Raw genomic sequence first — 23,625 nt, 5'->3', positions numbered from 1 at the left:
ATGGCCATTCTGACCAGTATGAGGTGATACCTCATTGTAGTTTTGATTTGCATTTCTCTAACAACATATGAATTTTAAGCAGATATAATTCAACCCATAACACCTAGGATTCTGCTTATGGGATTTTTCTCCCAGGCAACTAATTCAAAGAGAGAATTTTATGTATGGAAATGTTCAGTACTAGTTGTTTGTAATGAAAAAAATCAGAACTGAGTTCCTAATAGTTAGGACACACTCAAGCATCTCCCAAGGCAGTAGAGCACAGCTTGTGAGGACGTGGGGGCACGAGTCAGACTGCCAAGGTTCAGCTCAAATCCAGAGTCTGGCAGTTATTAGCTGAGCAACTCTGGGAGAGTTACTTAAATTCGCTTTGCTTCAGTTTCCCCATCTATAAAATGGAGATGGTGGTTATACCTCACAGAAGAATTAATACAACAAAACCTCAACACCATTAGAAGGATCCAAAATATTAAATCATGCAAAATACAAAATCTTGCTATTGCAAAGTTATGCATAAGGCAGGCTTTTGTCATTAGCCTGACTCCATAAATGTCCAACAGTCACCAATAGCTTTATATCCAAAGTTATATTATTTTAGAGCACATTATTGAGGGGTTTGTTACACATGTAAATCACTTACAGCACTGCCTACCACATAAAAGGCATTAAATAAATCCTCATATACACTCTCCTAACTCTGGTCTCCCATGGCTCACTGTGACATGTGGTCCTATTGTGGCTTCTCTCCTTCACATATACATGTGTGTCTCATCTCCTCAACAAGATCACATACTGAAATACCGGATTCAGATTTAGAGGTGAATGTGTACATGAAACATAGGAACTTAAGATTCCAGAATGTTTTAAATTTAAGGCCCCACTTCACTGCTTCTTTTCATATAGTAACTCCTTATCCCCCATTTAGAAACTACCCATTAAGCTCACCTTTCTAGAGCATAGCTAAAGGACCAGAAGTAAACCAAAAGCAAGGTTATTCACTGCAATTTACAGATTTTGTTCTTTAAAAAGGTCCTTAGGTCTTTACTGACAGCTTATTTATTCTTTATTTGACCCACAATTCTAACTAATTTGATCATGTGGTTTCTAGGTCTATGGCAGAGTAGAAGCAACAAATTAAAAGGGAAAAAATGGGAACTACTATAGAAAAACTATAGAAATAAGACGGAATACAAAGTACAGCAGTCTGAGGTCATTTAATAAAAGGACAAATAGCCTTACATACCTTCCTGTTTGCTCCTGAATGCAGCACCTCTACAACCCAGCATGGTTACTATGTGTGTAAGGCTAGATCTGAGTCAGTATGAAATAGTTTATTTATCCTCAGAAATCTGTAAGGCAGCAGAGATTCAGAGAGACTACTCTCTGGAATGACTTTTTCCTTTTTTTTTTTTTAAGTTTTGATGCTGTCTACTAGAGTAAACTCTGAACTATATGAGAAAACTGAGATACTAGAATAATCTTAAACAGTTCCAGTCATCCAAGTTTAACTATACATACACTGTGATTAAAAAGACAGTGATTAGGTTTGTCAGGTAGAGTCTTAAAGAACCTTTAGAGAAATGACATATAATTAATATACAAATAGTTTCAATTTCAGTATGTGCTCTAAAGTACTCATTAATTTGCTTTATCAACTAAATTAAGCTTCCTTAAAACCTAGTTTATTCTGTTTATAACAAAGTCTTTTTCAAGGCAGAACAGAGATAAACTTCAGTCCAGATACCACCCAAACCAACTCTCAAAATAAAATCTAAATTATTACTATTACCCACAACACTTGTAGAGTTGTTTTACTTTCCTTAAGTACACTCATACAAATGGCATGCAGATTTAGCATAATAATGCTGGACCAAAAACAGCATCATTTCAGAGGCTCTACCAACTCTTTACAGTTGTGGTTTAATATCACTGCAACCTGATGGCCAAAGTTTGCAATCTCTTTGAACTGAAGTTCTCAGCCCAGGCTGCACCTCAGAATCACCTAGGAACTTAAGTAATAGCGAGGCTTCATCCCAGAGAGTCACACTTAATTGGTCTGGGGGTGCGAGTCAGAGATTGTTTTTCCCCCCAAACTCAAGCGACAACCAGGATGAGAACCACTGCCCTAAAATGGTCCTTTCTCATCAATAAAGATCAAACCTTATGAGCTAAAAACGGTGTTCAACCCTGCACTCCGTTCTGAAAAAGCACCTCATTCCATCTTTATTTACAAGTCAATAGTTTTAACTCAAATATTTCAAAGTTTCAAAACAAAAATTCCTACCCAAATGTGCATGTTAACAACTCACAGGCACTCTTTACCACTTATTAAAGTTAGTAAGCACTAGCTTTTTAATAAGTTGTTTTAATGTTAGTCCACACATTTTCAGTCATTCCTGCACCAGCATCCAAGGCAAGTGAGCAGACAATCAGTGGTCTGACAATATCTGAGTGTTCCACTAAATATTGAGTTACAACAAAGAAAACCAACTAGAGACAGGGAAACAGCAGCTGCTATATATGCTGTAAAACACTCTGAGGCTTTACTTGAAATTCTTTCACTGAGACAAATGGAGACATATATGGGCCCAGGTGGAAATTGTTCATAATGTTTAATATGAAATGCTCTAAAGTAATTTGCTAAAACTTGAACAGAGTAAGACAGCTGGGATTGTAAAGAAAAAGACTTCCAAAGGGAAAGGCCGGTCCACAAGTGGATCAGAGCTTGGCCAGGCTCATCATACAGCTGAGCTCGCGGGTATGAGATGAAGGGCCTCCCTGGAAATGTGTTTCTTCCAAACCTCCTCACCTTTTCTAGCTTTCACTAAAGCCATCAGCATCAAAACCAGAATTATACTGGGCCTTCTAAAGGAGTCTGAGGACAGGAAGAACATGTTTTTAACTGCCAAGTATGTTTTTCTTTAGCTAAAGAGATTTCAGTAAGACAGAACCACAGCCCTCTCTTGCCTCCCCCTCCCCAGGGCTGGTCATCCATGCAGTCACACAGCCCCATGAGGCTTAACATCCAAAGTCAGTCCCCAGCTTGCAGTCCATTCTCTCAACTGTTAAAAAAACAGAGATGACTTAAACTGACAGCATCAATTATCAGTAGAGCAAGTTTTCCCTAAGAAACAATAGCATTCTGTAAAAAATGCCATTGGTAATTTGATAGGGATTGCATTGAATCTGTAGATTGCCTTGGGTAGTACAGTCATTTTGACAATATTGATTCTTCCAATCTAAGCACATGGTATATCTTTCCATCTGTTTGTGTCATCTTCGATTTCTTTCATCAGCATCTTATAGTTTTCAGAGTACAGGTCTTTTACCTCCTTAGAATAAAATACCTAGGGATAGACCTATTTTTTGATGCGATGGGAAATGGGATTGTTTCTTTAATTTCTGTTTCTGATCTTCTGTTGTTAGTGTATAGAAATGCAAGAGATTTCTGTGTATTAATTCTGTATCCTGCAACTTTATCGAATTCATTGATGGAGACACAAATGGCACCGAATAGCCAAAGTAATCTTGAGAACGAAAAACAGAGCTGGAGGAATCAGGCTCCCTCACTTCAGACTATAATACAAAGCTACAGTAATCAAAACAGTACTGGTACAAAAACAGACACAGAGATCAACAGAAGAGAACAGAAAGCCCAGAAATAAACCCACATTCCTATGGTAAATCAATCTACAACAAAGGAGGCAAGACTATACAATGGAGAAAAGACAGTCTCTTCAACAAATGGTGCTGGGAAAACTGGACAGCTACATGTAAAAAAATGAAATTAGAAAACTCCCTAACACCATACACAAAAATAAAGTCAAAATGCATTAAAGACCTAAATGTAAGACTGGATGTAAAATTCTTAGAGGAAAACATAGGCAGAACACCCTTTGACATAAATCACAGCAATATTTTTTCCAATCCATCTCCTAGAGTAATGGAAATCAAAACAAAAATAAACAAATGGGACCTAATTAAACTCAAAAGCTTTTGCACAGCAAAGGAAACCATAAACAAAACGAAAAGACAATCCACAGAATGGGAGAAAATATTTGCAAATGATGCAACTGACAAGGAATTAACCTCCAAAATTTACAAACAGCTTATGCAGCTCAATATCAACAAAACAACCCAATCAAAAAATGGGCAGAAGACCTAAAGAGACATTTCTCCAAAGAAGACATACAGATTGCCAAGAGGCACATGAAAAGATGCTCAACATCGCTAATTATTAGAGAAATACAAATCAAAACTACAATGAGATATCATCTCACAGCAGTCAGAATGGCCATCATCAAAAACTCTGCAAATGATAAATGCTGGAGAGGGTGTGGAGAAAAGGAAACCCTTCTACACTGTTAGTGGGAATGTAAATTGATACAACCACTATGGAAAACAGTATGGAGGTTCCTTTAAAAACTACAAATAGAGCTACCATATGATCCAGCAATCCCACTCCTGGGCATATATCCAGAGAAAAATATGGTTCGAAAGGATACATGCACCCCAATGTTCACTGCAGCACTGTTTACAATAGCCAAGACATGGAAGCAACCTAAATGTCCATTGACAGAAGAATGGATAAAGAAGATGTGGTATATATATATACGACGGAATATTACTCAGCCATTAAAAAGAATGAAAAATGCCATTTGCAGCAACATGGATGGACCTGGAGATTATCATACTAGGTGAAGTAAGTCAGACAGAGAAAGACAAATACCATATGATATCACTTATATGGGGAATCTTTCAAAAAATGATACAAATGAGCTTATTTACAAAACAGAAACATACTCACAGACTTAGAGAATGAATTTATGGTTACCAAAGGGGAAAGGTGGGGGAGATGGATAAATTGGGAGTTTGGGATTGACATGTACACACTACTATCTTTAAAACAGATAACCAACAAGGACCTACTGTATAGCACAGGGAACTCTGATCAAAATTCTGTAACAACCTAAATGGGAAAACAATTTGAAAAAGAATAGATATATGTATATATATAACTGAATCACTTTGCTGTACACCTGAAACTAACACAACACTGTAAATCAACTGTAATCCAATATAAAATAAAAATTTTTTAAAAAGAAAATCGCATTGTTTGGATCCTTAATATAATCATGCTTCTAGCATTATCCCTCAATGTAAGATGCAATTCTAGGTAACTCTGGAATATCTATTGAGGGGATGCTGTTGAGGACATTGCACACTCATCATTCACCATTCCCCGTGTTGTGGGAAAATTTCTCAGACCTCAAGACCAACAAAAGCTCTCCTTCGCCTGAGTAACCAGTTTGTTTTTGCCTTCCTAACACTGAATCACGTAACAATCATGTTTCCTTTTTGGTCTAGACTGCTATAATTCTATCAAATTCAGACTCAAGTTTTGGCCCTTTCCCAGCAACTATATAGGATCTGCTCTCGTACATTCTTGTGCACTATCCTCTTTTTTTTTCCCTCTACCTTTAATTTTCCCTTTGCTCCAATTTTCCGATTAATTTTATCCTCTAAGCACAAGGAAAAAAATTTCCTCTAAGATCTACAGGAAGAAATTCAACCTGACCATGTTAGATGAAGTAATTATACATAATCAACATGCGATTTTGGCTAAATAGACAGGCTATAATTTTCCTTATACCTTTGATCTACTGACAAGAACCCTCCTTGTCCCTTGTTTCACAGTTCTGCGATCTAAGAAAAAAAAGGAAGCACTGATAGCATTGTGCCCAAGAGGAGTTAAAGGGTATTTAATAAATCTGTACACATTTTTAGCAAATCTGAAAGAACACGATGTGAAACTGCAGTGACAACAAACAAGACCCCAAAATCACGTAGCTTAACTGAGAAAGACCAGTGAGTGTTTTGTAAAAGAATTTTACTATAGAGTTGTTTTTTCTTTACCTAGTACTATTAAAATATTAATATTGATGAATGTTAAATGGTTAGAAGAAAAATGGCAATGATTAATACAGGCCACAGCTGCCCAAATTGTATACACTGCGCTTAATTATTTGCAGTCACGGATCTAAAAAGTTCCCTCATAAACACACCACTCTATCCATACTGCTCTAAGGTCACCGATGTCTTGTACCCTGGTAGACTCACTTCTCAGTCCAGCCCTCCTTGTTCTTTCAACAGCATTCGACATGGTTAATCACATTCTCCTCAAAACATCGTCCTTACTCGGCTTCCAGGACACCACTGGTCTTCCTCTCACATCTCCCCTTTGGCCATTCCTCCTAGTCTCCTTGCTTACTGCCACTCATCTCCCTGACCTCTAAGCTCCAAGTACCTTAGGATTTGGTTCTCTTCTATCTATGCCAACTCCCCCAGTTATCCCACTGGTCCCACAGCTTTATCTACTACCAATGACTCCCCAGATCTCTCTCTCTCTAGCCTGGATGTCTTTCCTCACCCCCAGATTCATTTATACTACCTTCTTCACATCTCCACTTGGATGTCCAATAGAAATCTCAACCCCTGCCACTTCAAAGGATTTAATACCTTCTTTGCATTGCATCTTAAGCACTGACACACAACTCCCTAATAGGATCAAGGTAAGACAAAAGCATCTGTCTTCTTAGAAACAAGAACCACCACTTGGAGTCTTCAAATCATTACAGAACTTTAACTGTCATAGATTTGGCAGTGGATTTGAGAAAGAGTCTAGAGATGTTTTAGCAGACAAATTACAGAACCCTCTAAACAGACATGACTGTCCTGAATTGCTTTTTGGCACTGAATTCTACGTGTTATTTATATGCACATTAACAATGGAGCAGGAGAGTATTGCACCTTCTCCAAGAGGCACAGAGAACCATCAACAGTATGTAGAATTGATGATTCATTTAAGACCCTGGCTCTTGTAGCCACCAGATATCAGCCTACATATCTCCTTGTGTTTGAGGGCCTATGTGGTGATCTACTGGGTAATGGGATTTCTTTCAATAACTTCATGAATTAAAATGGATTCACTCAAAGAATGTGTGTGTGGAACCTTCACCTGCCCCTTAAGAGTTCAGAAATCTCAGGAACCTGTACTAGCACAAGACATGAACCACAGCAAGAGCCTGAAGTCTGCAACAAACCCCAGCCAGCATGGACGCAACAGACCTCAGCCTGGACACTCACGGCCATCAAGGCACACACGAATCCAAGAGGTGACAGATTTGCCTTGAATCTCAGGCTGTACGCTCTATCAGGCCAGGGGCTCTGTGTAGTTGAGACTGCTGGCTGTCCTCCTCCTATCTTCCCCACTCAGTAAATGGCACCACACTCTCCCAGTTTACTTTTAAGTCATCTTTGACTCCTCCAGTCCTCGTACCCCATTTCTATGTTGAACAATTCCTGTCGAGCCTATGGCCAATGCACATCCTGAACACGGTTGCTTCTCACCACCTCCACCACCATGAGTCTGTCCAAGCACCATCATCTCTGACCCGATTACCTTAATCACCTCTTAGTTGGTTCTCTGGGTTTCCACCCCAGCTCCCCTACAGTCTATAATCCATACAGAAGCCAGGGAGCCTGTTAAAAGTTAGATCCTCTCACCCTTCTACTCAAACTCCTCCAGTGACTACCCAACTGACTTGCAAATTAAAAAAAAAAAAAAAAAAAACAAGCCTTACAAGGTGACAGGATGTGACCTCATCCTTCATCCCCAGCCTTTGCCTCTGATCTCAACTTCTACCAATCTCCCCGTCACTCACTCTGCTCCAAAAAAACACCCTGATCTTCGTCCCATTCCTTGAATTGTCCACCTATGTCCTGCCTCAGGACCTTTGCACATCCTGTTCTCTCTGTATGGATCATTCTTTCCCCCACATATACACAGAGCTGAACCCATTTTATTCAAATTTTTACATAAGTCACCTTCTCAGTGAGGTCTTCCCTGACCACCTGTCAAAAATTGCGGCATCCCTTGCCCCTACAGCTCAATACTCCACATTTCCTTTCATTCTATTTTCTCCTTAGGACATACTACCACCTAACATAGGGGTCTGCAAACTACGGGCTGCAGGCCAAATCTAGCCCACCACCTGGTTCTGTAAGTAGCATTTTGTTGAAACGGAGCCATACCCACTCATGTACATACTGTCTGTGGCTGCTTTCACACTCCAAGGGCAGAGTTGAGTAGGTAGGACAGAAGGTCCCTGGCCCACAAAGCCTAAAGTGTTGACTATCTGGCCCCTTACAGAAAAAGGTTGCTCACACCCCACTCTAACACATTGCTTAACATATTGTCTGTCCCTCTCTAAATGATGAGATCAGGCACTTTTACTTGTTTTGTTCATTACTGTATTCCCAGAGCCACTAACAGGCCCTGGTGCATCGTAGGGGCTCAATAAATGTGTGTTAAGTAGAGGGAGGAATGAATAATGCAGTCATAGGGTTGAGCTGGAAAATATAAAAGATACATTGATGACTTTTCCATAAACGATCTTTAAATGTACAGAAGAATACCTAAAAGTACAGTGTAATAAATTATAAACACTCATGTAACCACCATCCAAGGAGGGAAATATGGCTAATGCCTTTTCAGTGAAAACACTGCGTTTCCCTAAAATCCTCAGTTAACGAAAACGCAAAGTAGAATTATACCTGACGTGAAAATGTTCATGGCACAGAAGAGCCCTGGTTCACTCCACACCCCCTGGTTCTTAGACACTTCTCAAGTTTCTTCTCACTCCTTCTCAGACAACAGCACACTTCAAGACAAAGGAAGAACAGGTAAAATTCTGGACCCTCACTATGAAACCACCCTGTTATGGCTCATGTTAAGTTTCCTCCCAGTAGGACTTAGGGCATTTTAATACAACCATCCCCTCTTATCTGGGGTCCCCAAATCCAATTCTACCCTCAAATGACCATGTACCACTGAGGCTCCCACATATTTATGTGATCCTCCGACTTCATTTTCCTTAAGCATTTGTGATCCCTCAGAGCAAAAAATTAAGACAGTAACCCTCAACTTCTCTTCCTCTATATTTCTCTTCCATTTATTAACAAGACACTGTTGCTGGTGCCCAGAGAATTCAGAAAAAAAAATAAAAACAATCTATTTAGAAACAATTCCGGCTTAACCACTGTGTCAATTCCTATCCACATCTCCCTTCCTCTGAATTAGGGGGGACGTTTGCATTAAAACAGTATCTCTCTAACTTAGAATGCACCTGCTCAGGCTGATGAAGCCCCAACTGGAGTCATAATCCTCCACTTTTGAGATCAATACCATTCTAACAAAATGAATTAACACTTCTGGTGAGACATAAGGAAAAAAAAAAATCGGGACCTATAAAACCAGAATTGTCCTCATGTGAAGTGGGAGAAAAGGATGGACAGAGAGGCAGGGAAAAAATTAAATATTAGCAAATATTCTATTATAAAACTCATAAAAATGTTCAGTCACAATTATAATTAACATTCCATAAATGAGACTACTGCCCACAGAGCTCAATCCTTCTCTACTACCAGAAATGCTACATACTGTTTTGTTTTACAAAAGGCCACGTTTTATTATTTCTAAAGTCCATCAAGGTTGACTGCTGTAACAGTATCACAGATGATCTGCCCATTCTAATTTCACATGGTAACTTCTTTATTTATAATAAACAGTAAGTCCCACATAACTTTATACAAAATTCACAATTGTACTGAGCATTTAAAACATAGTTACAGGCATAATTCCATATGGGTTTTTTGTTTTGTTTTGCGGTACGCGGGGCTCTCACTGCTGTGGCCTCTCCCGTTGCGGAGCACAGGCTCTGCACACGCAGTCTCAGCGGCCCTGGCTCACGGGCCCAACCGCTCCGCGGCACATGGGATCTTCCCGGACAGGGACACGAACCCGTGTCCCCTGCATCGGCAGGCGGACTCTCAACCACTGCGCCACCAGGGAAGCCCCCATATGGTTTTAAGGTGGAAAAGGGCAGTCCTGTAGTTCCATGTACCTTTCCACTCACAGATACACATACACACCATACAGTATCATCACTTGCTAATAAAAGTGCTGGAGAAAAGGACAAGCTATACCTTTTATCTTGTAACAAGGTTTCATCTTACATAGTCAAGCATAATGAAATATGATTTTCCCTAGAGAATATTTTGGAAACGATGCACTATCATTACTGGGTAACAGTTATTTTTAAATATTGCCCCTTTCTTCACTTTATCAAAAGGAAAAGTGACCTCAATCTCAAACTCAATTTAAAGACCTATATTTAAAATATCATAATTCTGGTATAATGTATTAGGCTAACATTATACTTCCTTTTTAAGGGCACAATAATATACACAGTGTCGGTAAGGATTTACAAATCTGTTGTTTCCAACACAAAAGGTGACCTCGCTAAAAACGTTTATTGTAAAAAAAAAAAATTAAATCCACTAATTTTCTTTCCAGATACACAAGAAAGCAAAGCATCATCATGGTAATAAAATAAATAGATATGCTGAAAACGTATCTGGTAAAATATATGCAAGGTTAATGAAATTTAAAATAGTCGTCAGAATGGAGTCTTTTAAGAATATGCATAAAAATATCTTAGTCACACTGAACCAGTGTGGGGAAAATTAGTTTATTTCCCTCAGCAAACCCACTTTGGCATATACACGGGCCTCCTATACAGATTCACAAGCACACATCTGTATCTGTGTGCATGAGGAGAATGATGTATCTATTAGGAGAAAGGGGCATCAGCAGCTCAACAAAATGTTACAGGATCTTGCAGGCATTGATATTACAACATGAATTTTTATGAGTTTTCAGGGAGAAAAAAACATTCTTACGAAAGGTTGATAAGAACTGACAGCTCCGAGTGAGTGAAATACATACACCCTCAGGCTCTAGCTCTCCAAGCTGCTGCTTTGCAGGTGTCGCGGCCATAACTCGGCATCCAGCGAGCCCTCACTGTGTTCAGGGATCCAAGGTTCAGGACAGAAACCCCACCAAGTCCCAAGTGTAAACCATCTTCTCTAGCTACTCCAGTAGAAGTAATTCTCACCTAATGGCCATACTTCTATTTGAGGATCTAAACCCTAACAAATGATGACCAAAATCTATTAGACGAGGGTTAGTCTCCTCTCTGCCACTGTTTTCACCATCCACATCATACTCCACATGGGTTATAGGCCTGACCTGGGGTGACAGGCTGGCACGTAGAATGTTGCCATGAAAAGAATACTGTCTTCCTAAATGGTACTTCGGTTGGACAACCTCCTTTTGCTGGCTTAACGACCACAGACAGACACTGGCACCCTAGAAAGGGAGAGAGGTAGGCTTCCTTCTGCATTTCCTCTCTCCTCACATCCCCAAATATCCATTAGTTCAGCAAAATTAAGTCAGAAAAAAAAAAAAAAAAAACTTTCTCTTTTTGTAAAAATGTGTACTAGCAATCCTCAGACTACTAAAGGAAATGAAAAGCACGATACTCATAATAGGAATGACACTCTTTAATAGCTGCCTTGCTATTTGAGGATCCACTCAAAGATGATCAGGGTAAACATCCAAAGTTGCATCCAGTTAATGTGAGGCCTTTTAAACTAGCATGTTTGTTGTTCCTCAATATAGAAAAAAGTGTTTCGTTATGTAATGAGACATTAACTTTGTCCAAAAGTTAGGTTGTGGTGAGGATATAAACGTGCAAGGAGTTATGCCTTCAAACACACACACACACACATACACACACAACCTTAAGGTCTTCTGCAGGTTACAAAATACTCATCAACAATGCAGTAAGTACAGCCAAGTATGCAAAATCCTTTGCTACTCTGAGGACACGGGTCCGTGTCCTTTACATAAAGCCCTCAGGTCAACGCTGAAGGTCAGGAAAAATCTGAGTGTAAAAACTTAGACAGTTGAAAGGCAAAGAGATGAGCTCCAATCCTATCCCTGTCACTAACTAGAAGACCGGGTACCAATGACACACCTGTTTCCTCAACTGTCAAATGGGGATTCTCCTCTCTACCTAGTGGGCCTGCAGTGAGGACTGAAAGGATGGGTGGAGAGTAACCAGTACGGCTCCGGTTCATAAGATGCTGGGTGAATGGCACCCACAGTAAACATGAACTTCCTCCACAAGCCAGCGGGAGCCAGGCCAATGCTTCTACACCCCTGGCCACTCACAGAACCCACCTGGCAGCCTTTACTAGACGGGCAGGCAGAGTCACGATCTCCCAGTTGGAACCTGGCGTGTCAAAGCTCCAAAGGGACTTTGAATACAGTCAAAGCTGAAACCAAAAACACTGCTGTACCACCCTATTCAACCCTGGCTGCCGGAAAGACAGGCTAAATATTGCACTTATTGTGCTCCTAGCTTTCTCAGGCATTGTCTGTCCCCCTTTATTAGTTTGCTTTGGTGATTTATTTTCTTAATTGTCATTGGCCCTTCCACATTTGTGCTTCTACAATAAGCTCTCCTCAAGGTGGTACCGTTGCGGGGAGAGGGCTTATTATGGGAAGAGTAAACAGCTTCAGCAAGAGAAACAAAGAATCAGGCCATGGGAGCCGGTTATCTATCATGTGTTACCTTCTACCCCAAAACTTAGTGGCTTAAAACAATCACTGCTTCATCTTCCTTCACAAATTTGTGAGCCAGGAATTCAGACCAGGTTCAGTAATTCTGCTCCACCTATTTTTTACTATGTTTTTTATTTTAAAGCAACTGTTACAAAAAATTGATCAATCTGTTCATGAACAATTTTAAAAAATCAGCTCCTCTCTGCTTCTACTGACCCACTCTGGGAAAAGCACTGGTTTTACACCAAATCCGTGAGCAAGTTATTTAAGTTCTGTGAGTTTCACTTTCCTTAACTGAGAAATGGAGATAGTTCCACCTTCCCTGTAAGATCACAAGTAGGATTGAAAAATATAATGTATGTAAGCACGAGTAAAGTGCCTAGCACACAGTAGGCCTTCAATAAGGCCTATTTAGAAATGCTTTGTGTTAACACTTTCAAAAACTAGGGAGCCACAGTCAATTCTAATAAGCAGCGTCAGAAAACCCAAATATATTAATGAGATACCGCTTCTGCTTGTACTTGAAGGTAACTTAAGTGCCTCATGCTCAACTTTACTGTTTTCTTTTACATTTTAGAAAGAAATTCAGTCCATTAAATCATTAATGACAGATCCAATGGTCTCCTTTCAATCCAGATGTGAATGCACAGGTGTCTGTTTTCAAGGTTCAGCCACTTTGGTTGCAACCATTTTTTCCCTGGCTTTATATGTTTTTTTGTTTTGTTTTGTTTTGTTTTGTTTTTGCGGTATGCGGGCCTCTTGCTGTTGTGGCCTATCCCGTTGCGGAGCACAGGCTCTGGACGCGCAGGCTCAGCGGCATGTGGGATCTTCCCGGACCGGGGCACAAACCCGTGTCCCCTGCATCGGCAGGCGGACTCTCAACCACTGCGCCACCAGGGAAGCCCTAGATGTTTTTATAGCATGTTATTACACAGAAAATTGAGCTTTGCAATTCAGCAACCAATTGTGGCGAAGAGCCGCCAGCAAGGCTGTCAGGGAAATTAATTAGTAAAAGGAAAGAAAGGAGCAGGACTTACCAACTATTTACAGGGGGGAGTCTTGGACTTCTTTCTAGAATTTGCTTTTCCAAGCACTTTTAAATGTTTGCCCTTTCAGACGATGGAGCCCCCACGCCCACTCACACAGAGGCCCCTGCCAGCTGCTCATCCTGGAAGCTTGAGAAAGCAAAAAAACCCTGGCTTCCCCGGGGCTTCACGGAACTTGTCAATCCAGAACAGAAGCCCCTCATTTCCAAGGAGGCCGGCCTTGGGCTTCACCCACTCCTTGCCCAGCACTCTCAGCAGTTACAGGAAGAGGATCAGGAGCCCTGAGCTATCCACTCGGATGTCCAGCCAGGCTGAACTGGTCTCATTCCAGGTATAGTTCTGCCTAACTGGTGACATGTGGCCAGCCAGCAGTGCCAGCCTTCTAGAAACTGATTCGTACTTATAACTTGAACATATACTACTAAAAATGCTTTTAAAACTTAAAATCTTCTTTGAAGCCCACTCTGAATTGCTCCCTTAGACAAGGGTACAAGGAACAAATGTGAAAAATGGATGCTCCGCACCCACCCACAATCCTTGAGGTGAAGTGAGGGGACTCTATCCTGGAGTTCTCGGACCGGTCTTTCAGGGCCAGCGCTTGTTTCAGTCAGCGCTTCCCTTAAGCTGCAGAGCCAAGTTTCCTCCGTGCATTTATTTACTCAAAGATTTATTGAACACGGGGAGGCAGCCGCTGCGGCCACGAAGATGAGTAAGACGGCGTCTCTGCTCTCATGGAGCTTGCAGTGTGGCGAGGGGAGAAGACATCCAAACGCGATGAGGACAGTGCAGGCCCACGGCTGACACCCAGTGCCAGAAGCCACTCGTGCTGGGCGGGCAAAGGGGACGGATGAAGGGAGCTCTCGGTGCCTTCTTCGGATCTGTCCAGATCACCACACATTTTTTAGTAAAAATCACACAGAAGGGCAGGACCGAGCTTTTAAGTATATGGGGTTGTAGCATTTCATCCAAGCATTTTCAGGAACCCATGTTTGGATCGTGGGTACAGCAGGTGTGAAACCTCAAATCACAAAGTTAGATGTACCAAACAAAAAAACCCACCCTTCTCGTGAAGTCCAATTAATTCTGATTCCAAGGCCCATGGTAAGAAACGGATCCCTCCGAGTTGTTCCTGTGATGTGACACCAAGGGAAGCCTACCATGCTTGCTGCGCATGGTCAGCCAGCACTCAAGGGCCCCAGAAATCCAGCACGTCTGTGTTACCGTGCCCACAGGTGCCCCAGAATCTTTGCCAAGGCAGGAAGCTCAGGTGTCTAAGTTTTAGCCTTCCCAGGCCCACCCAGGGGCCAGTGGCCCCCTCCCTTACTTCATGCTGCCACGAGAGGATCATGAATCCCAACCCCTGTATCCCAGGGCCAACCAACCCTGACCCCCTCCCCAGTCCAGGCAATCTGCTTTCTCTCTCCCTGCCCTCACAGGGACACCACACCTCCAGCCCGGGACACACAGTGTTCTCTATTTCTTAGCTGTAGACTGAGAAGAACCTGTTCTTCAAACTGCTTCCACTTTCTGCCAGGCAAGTATCCCCGAGGCAATGAATTACTGCCGTTCCAGTTTCTACTTAAAATGTCAGAGAAGAGAAAAAGCAAAGAGCAAGACACAGGTTTAAAAGCTTTAAAAAAAAGATTTCTCTGCCATGTGTGTTCCCCTCAAACAGAGCATCACAAAGGACACCATGTCTTTAGCTGCAGATATGCACATCCCCAGTAGAAGCACCACCACCACCTCCCACCAGGACATGTCCCCGGTGCTCTCCCTATCTGTGGGCCATGAGGTTCCCCTCTCCCCAAACCACTGTCCCAGCAGCCCCTTCATGTTGGGAGGTGCGCAAGGTACCACGTCTTTTCGGCACAAAAGACAGCTCAAAGAACAGGAGGAACTCACTCTCCAAAGAATGGGAAAGTTGGGGTCCCTTGAATGGTCTTCCATTCCGCAACATGGGAAACCTCCAATGAGATGTTTCAAAGCTTAATTTAAGATTGGGATCTCACTGCCCTCCTCAAGACGGAAAGAAATCTAGAGACCCCAAATGCCTTTCAATAAGGGTAAACCAACTCCCTGACTTCACAGGCCAGACGACTCAAGGCTTACAGGAATAGTACCCTCTCAATCATTTCATGCATTAACCAGTTCTGCAAGCTCTGGGTGAAGAGTGAATAGTTAGTTTTCAGAGTTAAGATTAATAGCACAGTTGTAAGTGTAAATTTCAAAAATCCAGAGTACAAACTGTGGTTAGAATAAAAATAACTGGGACAGAGAATCTTTGAACAAGTCATGGAACTAGCCCAGCACACACATGGGGCTCACAGACGCCTTTCTTCGTTATTTTTCCCAAGGGAAGAGTGAAGGTAAGATGTGTTGGGCCAGGGAAGAGGGGGTAAGGCTAAAAGTCAGTTCACTTGGGAGCTTAATGTTAATTCTAAGAGCAGAACTACCCTAACTGCCCACCTTGGCTTGGTCACTGTAAGTAACACCATCTCCTCTGAGTTTTCCCCACACCCGCTATACACTCACTCTCTCCAGACCCCCAGCTGCCTTGTTTTGTAGTTTTGTGCTGCTTTTGCCAGCAGTCCCATATCACACATGCCCCCCACCAGGAGCCCATGACTGGTAATCCTTAACTCTTAGGTGAAGGAACTCTCCCCAGGCCTGCAGATCCTGAAGGAGACAGACACAGTCCCAAGGGTTTTTCAGAAAGTCGGTTTTATCCTCAGTAGGCTCACTTCCCTCCCCACCTGCAAGCACTGGGAACCAGCTACCCTGACAGGTTTGAGGCCTGGAGAGAGTACCTTTCATAAAAATCACAGGCGCTGCCTCGTAAGACCAGTTGGTCTGTGGATGCTGAGGATATCAAGCAAGTCCACACTGCTCAGAGGTCTCGGAAAGCTGCCGGGGCAGGGGCTGCCATGGCCACAGGGCAAGTCCTCCGCCGTGTAGGCAGCTCTGCTCTGATAGAGCCATGGTTCCTGCCAAAGACCCAGAGGGTAAGAGCTTCTCCTTCGATTTTTTCAAGCACACTTGAGGAGAAGGGGAAGAAAGAAAGAAGACTGAAAGAGTGTTTGCAATTCCAGCTGGGCCAAAAAAAATCATTGCTCAAAACTTGACAGATTTCATCTAACGAGTAACCAAAAGATATCCCAAAGCAAGAAAAGCAAGTGCTATCTTCATGAGATAGCACCGTGGGATAGGTAGGGTAGGAGGGAGACGCAAGAGGGGAGGGATATGGGAACATATGTATATGTATAACTGATTCATTTTGTTATAAAGCAGAAACTAACACACCATTGTTAAGCAATTATACTCCAATTAAAAAAAAAAGAGAGAGATAGCACCAATAACGGCTTACCTGGTAAATTCTCACCAATCATGCTTTCTCCCTCAACTCTGCCCACACAACAAACAAGTTTGTTAAAACAGTTATTTAAAAAAGTATTAGGTGAGGGGCTTCTCTGGTGGCGCAGTGGTTGAGAGTCCGCCTGCCGATGCAGGGGACATGGGTTCGTGCCCCGGTCCGGGAGGATCCCACATGCCGCAGAGCGGCTGGTCCCGTGAGCCATGGCCATTGAGCCTGCGCGTCTGGAGCCTGTGCTCCACAACGGGAGAGGCCACAACAGTGAGAGGCCCGTGTACCGCAAAAAAAAAAAAAAAAAAAAAAAAAGTATTAGGTGAAAATATTGCTTAGTTATGTAGGGAAATATTAAGCTTAAAAAAAGTACTCTTGATTAGAAAGTTATGAAGCCATAAATAAGCTGGTATTACAGAAAAATACTACAATCCTAGTCATATATTTTTACTAGTAATTTTAAATTACGCAAAGAGTAAACCATAAACAAATGGAAAAAAGTCAACTGCCAATTACTATTCCTTCTAAATATTACTACTTTTAAAGAGAAAAAAAAGACTTTCCTACGACTACAACCGTATCTAATGAACATACCTGATGGGGCAAAACATTTAATCTAGTACAAGCGCTTTTGCTTTCCAATGCTTACATCTTCAAGGAACTAGGAAAACCCGCTCCCAGATAAATCCCATCAGGTTGAGGATTCTGTAGTGGGTTCCCTCCTCACTCCCACCTTCAGCCTGAATCACATTTTCACTTGTTGAAATGTGCACTGTGCATATTCGGGTCAACTCACTCTGTGTGCACTGGGTCTCCTAACCCGACTGTCTGTTGCTTTAGGTGCTGACCAGATTTCTTAGTGCTTTTACATCTCCCATCCCTCCTACGGATCTTCATGAGCAGCAAGGCTCCATAAATACCTCTTGATTCGAGCAAGAAAAACGTGCACTTTCACACCAGCTCTACCCCACAGCAGGAAGGGTTAGTGGCAGCCTGTGTACCAGGGAGGAGTCTTGTGCCTCACTTCCAACAAGGGCATCTCCACCAGCACCTACTGTTGCAACAGCATACTAACATAACACCCTTACTTTCTAGGACCTACGTCCACCCATCCAGCCCTCTAACACGTCCTCCTTCTCTGCCCTTCACAAGTGCAGGCCAACAGGCAAGGGGAATAAAGAGAGACACTGAAAAAAAAAAAAGGAGAGAGACCCAAGAAGAAGTGGACTTGGCTCAGCTCCCTTGCCACCCTGGACTTTAATAATACCAGATATATAGCTCCACTGCAAGTTTAGATTTAAAGGAGCCCCCCTCCCAACAAAACCCACTGTATTCAAAATCTAGTTTTCTAGAATATCCTAAGTGAGCAGCAGTTTTAACCACACCAAACTGAAAGCTACCCGCCTCCAAAAGTCAAATGAGTGTGACTGCCCAAGACTTTTTGATAATGCTGTAAAAGTCATCCATCCATATTGCAAGTTTAGAAACAAAATTTTGAACAACCATGAAACTTAACTTTAAAAAAAACTCTACCTTAATGGCAATTTCGTTACATAATCTGCCACTCTTCATTCAAGCCCACAGAGAAAGCAGCAGCAGTAATTAAATTTACATCCTTAGATGTCCTTAAGTGTCAAAATAAATTTCTAAAATCTGCAGGTAATGGGATCTGAACAATTTCACAACAGTGCCCATCTGATTACAGGCTTCTCAAGAGTACAAAGTGAGTACCCGTGATGCTTCTCAGCAGGGCTTCCATCTAGCATCATGAAATCACTTGGTAAACCTATATGTATCATTTTTCAAAAATCTGTGTTTTACTTTCCTTTTAATTACCACAAATGATCTCTAAAGGGACATTTAGAGAGGCTCTGAGGAAATCATCCTTGTTGCTGGAACACAGCTATAAACCATTTGGATGGGGCCTTCACCATCTCTGTTAAAAAAAATTGCACTAATTCCACAACTCAGCCTTAACCCTCCCCATGAGGGGAGGGGAGAGAGATAGGGGATAGAGAACAAAGAAAAACAGCAGCTCACAGCACAGTGAAGAAACACCATCCTCCAGGTGCAGTGATGCAGCCACCCTTCCTCAACTCTGGATTCAGGTTCAGGAAAAAAGGCCTTAAAAATACACATTTGGGCTTTCCTGGTGGCGCAGAGGTTGAGAGTCCGCCTGCCGATGCAGGGGACGCGGGTTCGTGCCCCGGTCCGGGGGGATCCCACGTGCCGCGGAACGGCTGGGCCCGTGGGCCGTGGCCGCTGAGCCTGCGTGTCCGGAGCCTGTGCTCCGCAATGGGAGAGGCCACAACAGTGAGAGGCCCAAGTACCGCAAAAAAAAAAAAAATACACATTTAAGTGTAAAGCCCCAATGGAACAAGGATATGTGGCAATTATTTACAGCCTCATCTACAGGATCTATCACTCCTCTCAGCTGAGTTAAACTAAAAGAACAAGCATGGGAGAATTTAACGTCTGCTAGTGAGAAAGAGACAGACTATGCAAATTGAAACAGAATTTGCTCTGCAAAGACATGTTATTATACAAAGAAACACTGTCTTGGAGAATTAACCCCTAGTTACTTCTCTTAATAGTACTTGGTTTATTTAAAAGGCACTCTGATGGGTTTTCAAAGGTAACCACCTTCCACCATTTTTTTAATTGAGATATAATTAATAAAATTATATTAGTCTCAGTTGTACATGATTAATATTTGTACATATTAGAAAATGATCACCACAGTTAAGTCTAGTTAACTAGTTATCCGTCATCATAGTCACTAATTTTTTTCTTGTGATGAAAACTTGAGACCTACTCTTAGCAACTTCCAAATATGCAATAGAGTATTATTAACTATAGTCACCAGGCTGTACATTACATCCCCAGAACTTATTTTATAACTGGAAGTTTGTACCTTTTAACCCCCTTCACCCATTTTGCCCATAGCCCCGCACCCCTGCCGCCACTGGCAACCACCAATCTATTCTACGAGTTTGTTTTTTTTTTTTTAAGATTACACATATAAGTGAGATTATAAAGTATTTGTCCTTCTCTGACTTATTTAACCTAGCATAATGCCTTAGGGATCCATCCATGTTGTCACAAATGGCAGTATTTCATTTCTTATGGCTGAGTAACATTCCATTAGGTATATACAGAACACACACACTCCAAGTCTTCATCCATTCATCCATCGATGGACACTTGTTTCCATATCTCGGCTATTGTAATATGCTGCAATGAACATGGGTGTGCATATACGAGTTAGTGTTTTCATTTTCTTTGGATAAATACCCAGAAGTGGAATTGCTGGATCATATAGTAGTTCTATTTTTTGAAGACCCTCCATACTGTTTTCCATAGTGGCTGCACCAATTTACATTCCCACCAACAGTGCACAAGGGTTCATTTTTCTCCACACCTTTGCCCATACTTGTTGTGTTTCTGATAACAGCCATTCTAACAGGTGTAAGGTGGTATCTCCTACCTTCTACCTTAAATTCTGAGTCTTTGCAGGTTTCCTCCATTAGAACTGAACTGAAAAGGGCAGGAGACAATGTTTTGGGTTAAAATAATTTGCCCCAATATGTGAAGGCGTCTTGGGCACCCATGTAGGTGCCCTAAAGACAAAGAAAGGTCATTGCCACACCTCCAGGAGGATACCCAGAGCCACCATGTGGATGGAGTGGAGGCTCCCCAAGCTCACCTGTTCACTAACTCAGAACACCTGGGAGGGCAGGGCCCTGCTCATTCAGGTGTTCAGATGTTGAGAACAGCCAAGGTTTACTTGTGCCACAGTTATCCACCTCAAGAAGATGTTATACTGCCCCTCAGTACCCCCAAAAGAACTTCATGTTAGATACAGAAAGCTAGAGGTGACGCTGCTCCAGCTGGCAGGAACAGATACAGATCAGAAGGCCTGGGCTCAGGTACCTGCTCTGGCCAAGGTATACTTATCTCTCTAGATAAAACAGGATGCTAAGCAGCCTTTGACCTTTCAAATCCAAAATTCTACTTCCTTCACCATTTCTAGCATTATTATCCCATTTCTCGGACTTTACATTCCATTCTAAGGGTCCATCAGTCTTTTGTAGGCTGATCTGGAAACCAAATCACCATTTAAAATGTCTCTATGGGACTTCACACTCTGCAAACAACTGACTTTCAAACGAACTTATAAAACAATCCCAAAAGCTTAAGCTAACAGCTTAGGCTGGAGCTGCCAGCCTCTGGTTTAAAAAAAAAAAAAAAAAAAAAAAAAATCACCACACTGGTAAAAAGTAATTTCTCCTGACAGATTCTGGTTTAACTTTGCAAACAAACTTTAGTCCACTACAAGGGCTGGGTGGCTAAGATCCAGAACAGTACAGGAGGGCCCTGGCTGCCCAGGGTAGCAGAGATCATACACATCTTTTAAAGGAAAGAATGATTTTAAAAATCAAAACGTTTCTGGTCTAGAACATGGGATTGACAGACTTGTGACAAGACATGTGCCCCAGAGTAATTCCAGGCAGCAAGCAAATTCCAAACCCAAGTTGCTCTTTGGAGGCTATTGTGAATAAGCAAATTCTGCTACTGATCTAAGGATCTGCAGATGCTCTCAGGGGAAAAGATCCCACTCTGCAGTCAGTCTCTGCGAACTAGCACCAAAAAACCATCTTTTATCATTTCACCTACAACAGTAATTTCTGGTACACACAACAGTGTGCTACTTCATCAAGAAAAATGCAAAAATGACCTTGTTATCCAGAGTTCAACTCCTTTGCAGGTTTGGGAGGTAAGAGCACACTCAACATGTATTCATGATGACTGACAGAAACATACCAAATAATTTTAAAAGATGAACAAAAGCAGAACATATACGTAAACTCTGTCTTCTGTACGTTTAAGCATGTGCCTATTCAAAAATTCAAATTCATCAAAAGACAAATGTGAATGACAGATCTGTAACAAATTATATACTGATGACAACTTTAAATGTTTAAATCAATGTTTCTATAGTAAGAGGAAACAAAAAACTGGAGCTGGAAAGGACCGCCTTTCATCACACAGGAAGACGGTGGAGGATAATTCCTTGCCCAGCAAGGAGCCAAGGCACAGTTCAACTCCCACCTCCTACATCACTACTTACCCAGCCCTGACAAAGCTGCCAGAATTCCCGACATTTCCACTGACAGCAGTTTATCCTGAGCACTAATGAATACAGCCCAGGATCACTGTTAAAATTTTAAGTCTAGTTGTCAATATTTCATCAGCAATTAAAATAATTCCTTTAAGCATGTGGCCAAAAATGGCTTAGAGCTACAAGTGTGATGGTAGTGAACAATTTAACAGAATACAGTTTCCCAACGCTAACAGAAAAATAAGAATTGGTTTATAGTCAAAACTTCATTTGTAGAAACCCACTCAGACCATTAAACCTAGGATCCTGGGTTCCCCCCGACCTTAAAAGTTCTGCAGATACTTAACTCAAACTCTTAATGCCAAATGGACAGGACATATAGTGGATAATAATAAGTATTGCCCCAAATTGCCATTGAGGCATATTTGTGTCAAGACACCATTCTGAGTGTTTTACATGCATTTACTCAACTTTTACAAAAGTCTTTTTAAGCTTAATTGGTAATTCAATTGGCCCACACTACCATACTGTGGCTAAGTGACCCTCTCAACGTTATACAATCTAGTGGGGTGGAGGAGAGAGAAACTATTAACTATACTACAAAAAGAAGTGTGTACAAAACGAGAATAAGAGAACAGTTGAAATAGTATCAGGAAATCCTGTGCAAACTGGTAAGTACTGTACAAATTTTAACAATATATACAAGATCTGGCATATCCCAGGAACAAAGATAATGCAGCACAACCCTCAGAAAAAAAGTACTTTGCTAACTTCAACTTTAAAGTTAAAGAAATAAAGACTATTTGTTAATAGCACATGCAATTTTATACTTCTTACGCACTTTTCCATCTTCAATAGTTTTCGAAGGTGATTGATACCCAAAGTGAGAGCCCTAAAGCATTACAATATGTCCAATAATTTTTTTTAAAAAAAAGCTAAATTGTTCAGCACAAAATAAGGCAGGAAAACCACACCTCGAAATTATAAGAAAAAAAGGTAAACAACAAAGTGAGAACAAAAGAGCTTTCAAGTTAATTTTCAGTGAATCATAAAACTGAATAACCAAAAAAAAGTCTCTCCCCCAAACATTCTGTTTAACAAAGGTTTTACTACACTCTTCCAACCAAAGTGATTTGTGATGTTCTTTTTAAAATTCTGATGACCAAGCTATCTATAAAAAGGGGATGAAAGAAACAGGAATGATTTAGAACACAGAATGACAGGCAACCTAACACACAGAAAGTGATGACTCAGAAATAATTTTTAAAAAATTTAAAACAGTATGATCGTAGCAGGTTACACAACTGTCACATTGCTACTCTATCAGTCTAACTCTTCCCAACAGGTTTTATTCTATAATTTTAAAACCGTTGTCCTCAGCTTTTTCCAAGTAGAAACGTTTTAATTTCAAAAGCAGAAGTCTTGAAAAGTCAAAGTGATATTGACATTATAATAAAGAAAACCAAGAGACTTCACAGTGAGAATATGCCCATATTATCTCTTGTCCCCCTAAGAGACTCTGCATCAGGGCTAGGACCCGCCATCACCACGGATTAAAGCGAGT

General features: G+C 41.4%; 1 protein-coding gene across 1 annotated transcript in view; it reads right to left on the bottom strand.

Moving 5' to 3' along the window:
• MAST4 (microtubule associated serine/threonine kinase family member 4) overlaps positions 1-23,625 on the bottom strand; it is a gene marked incomplete at its 5' end in the record, with an annotated part of 581,401 nt that overhangs the window by 542,651 nt on the left and 15,125 nt on the right. The gene's annotated exons all lie outside the window — the stretch shown is intronic.

This window comes from Mesoplodon bidens, assembly GCF_964165515.1.
Source record: "Mesoplodon bidens genome assembly, chromosome: 4".
NCBI lineage: Eukaryota > Metazoa > Chordata > Mammalia > Artiodactyla > Ziphiidae > Mesoplodon > Mesoplodon bidens.
The sequence above is the reverse complement of the archived record's forward strand: the minus strand, read 5'-3'. Positions and strand labels throughout refer to the sequence as shown.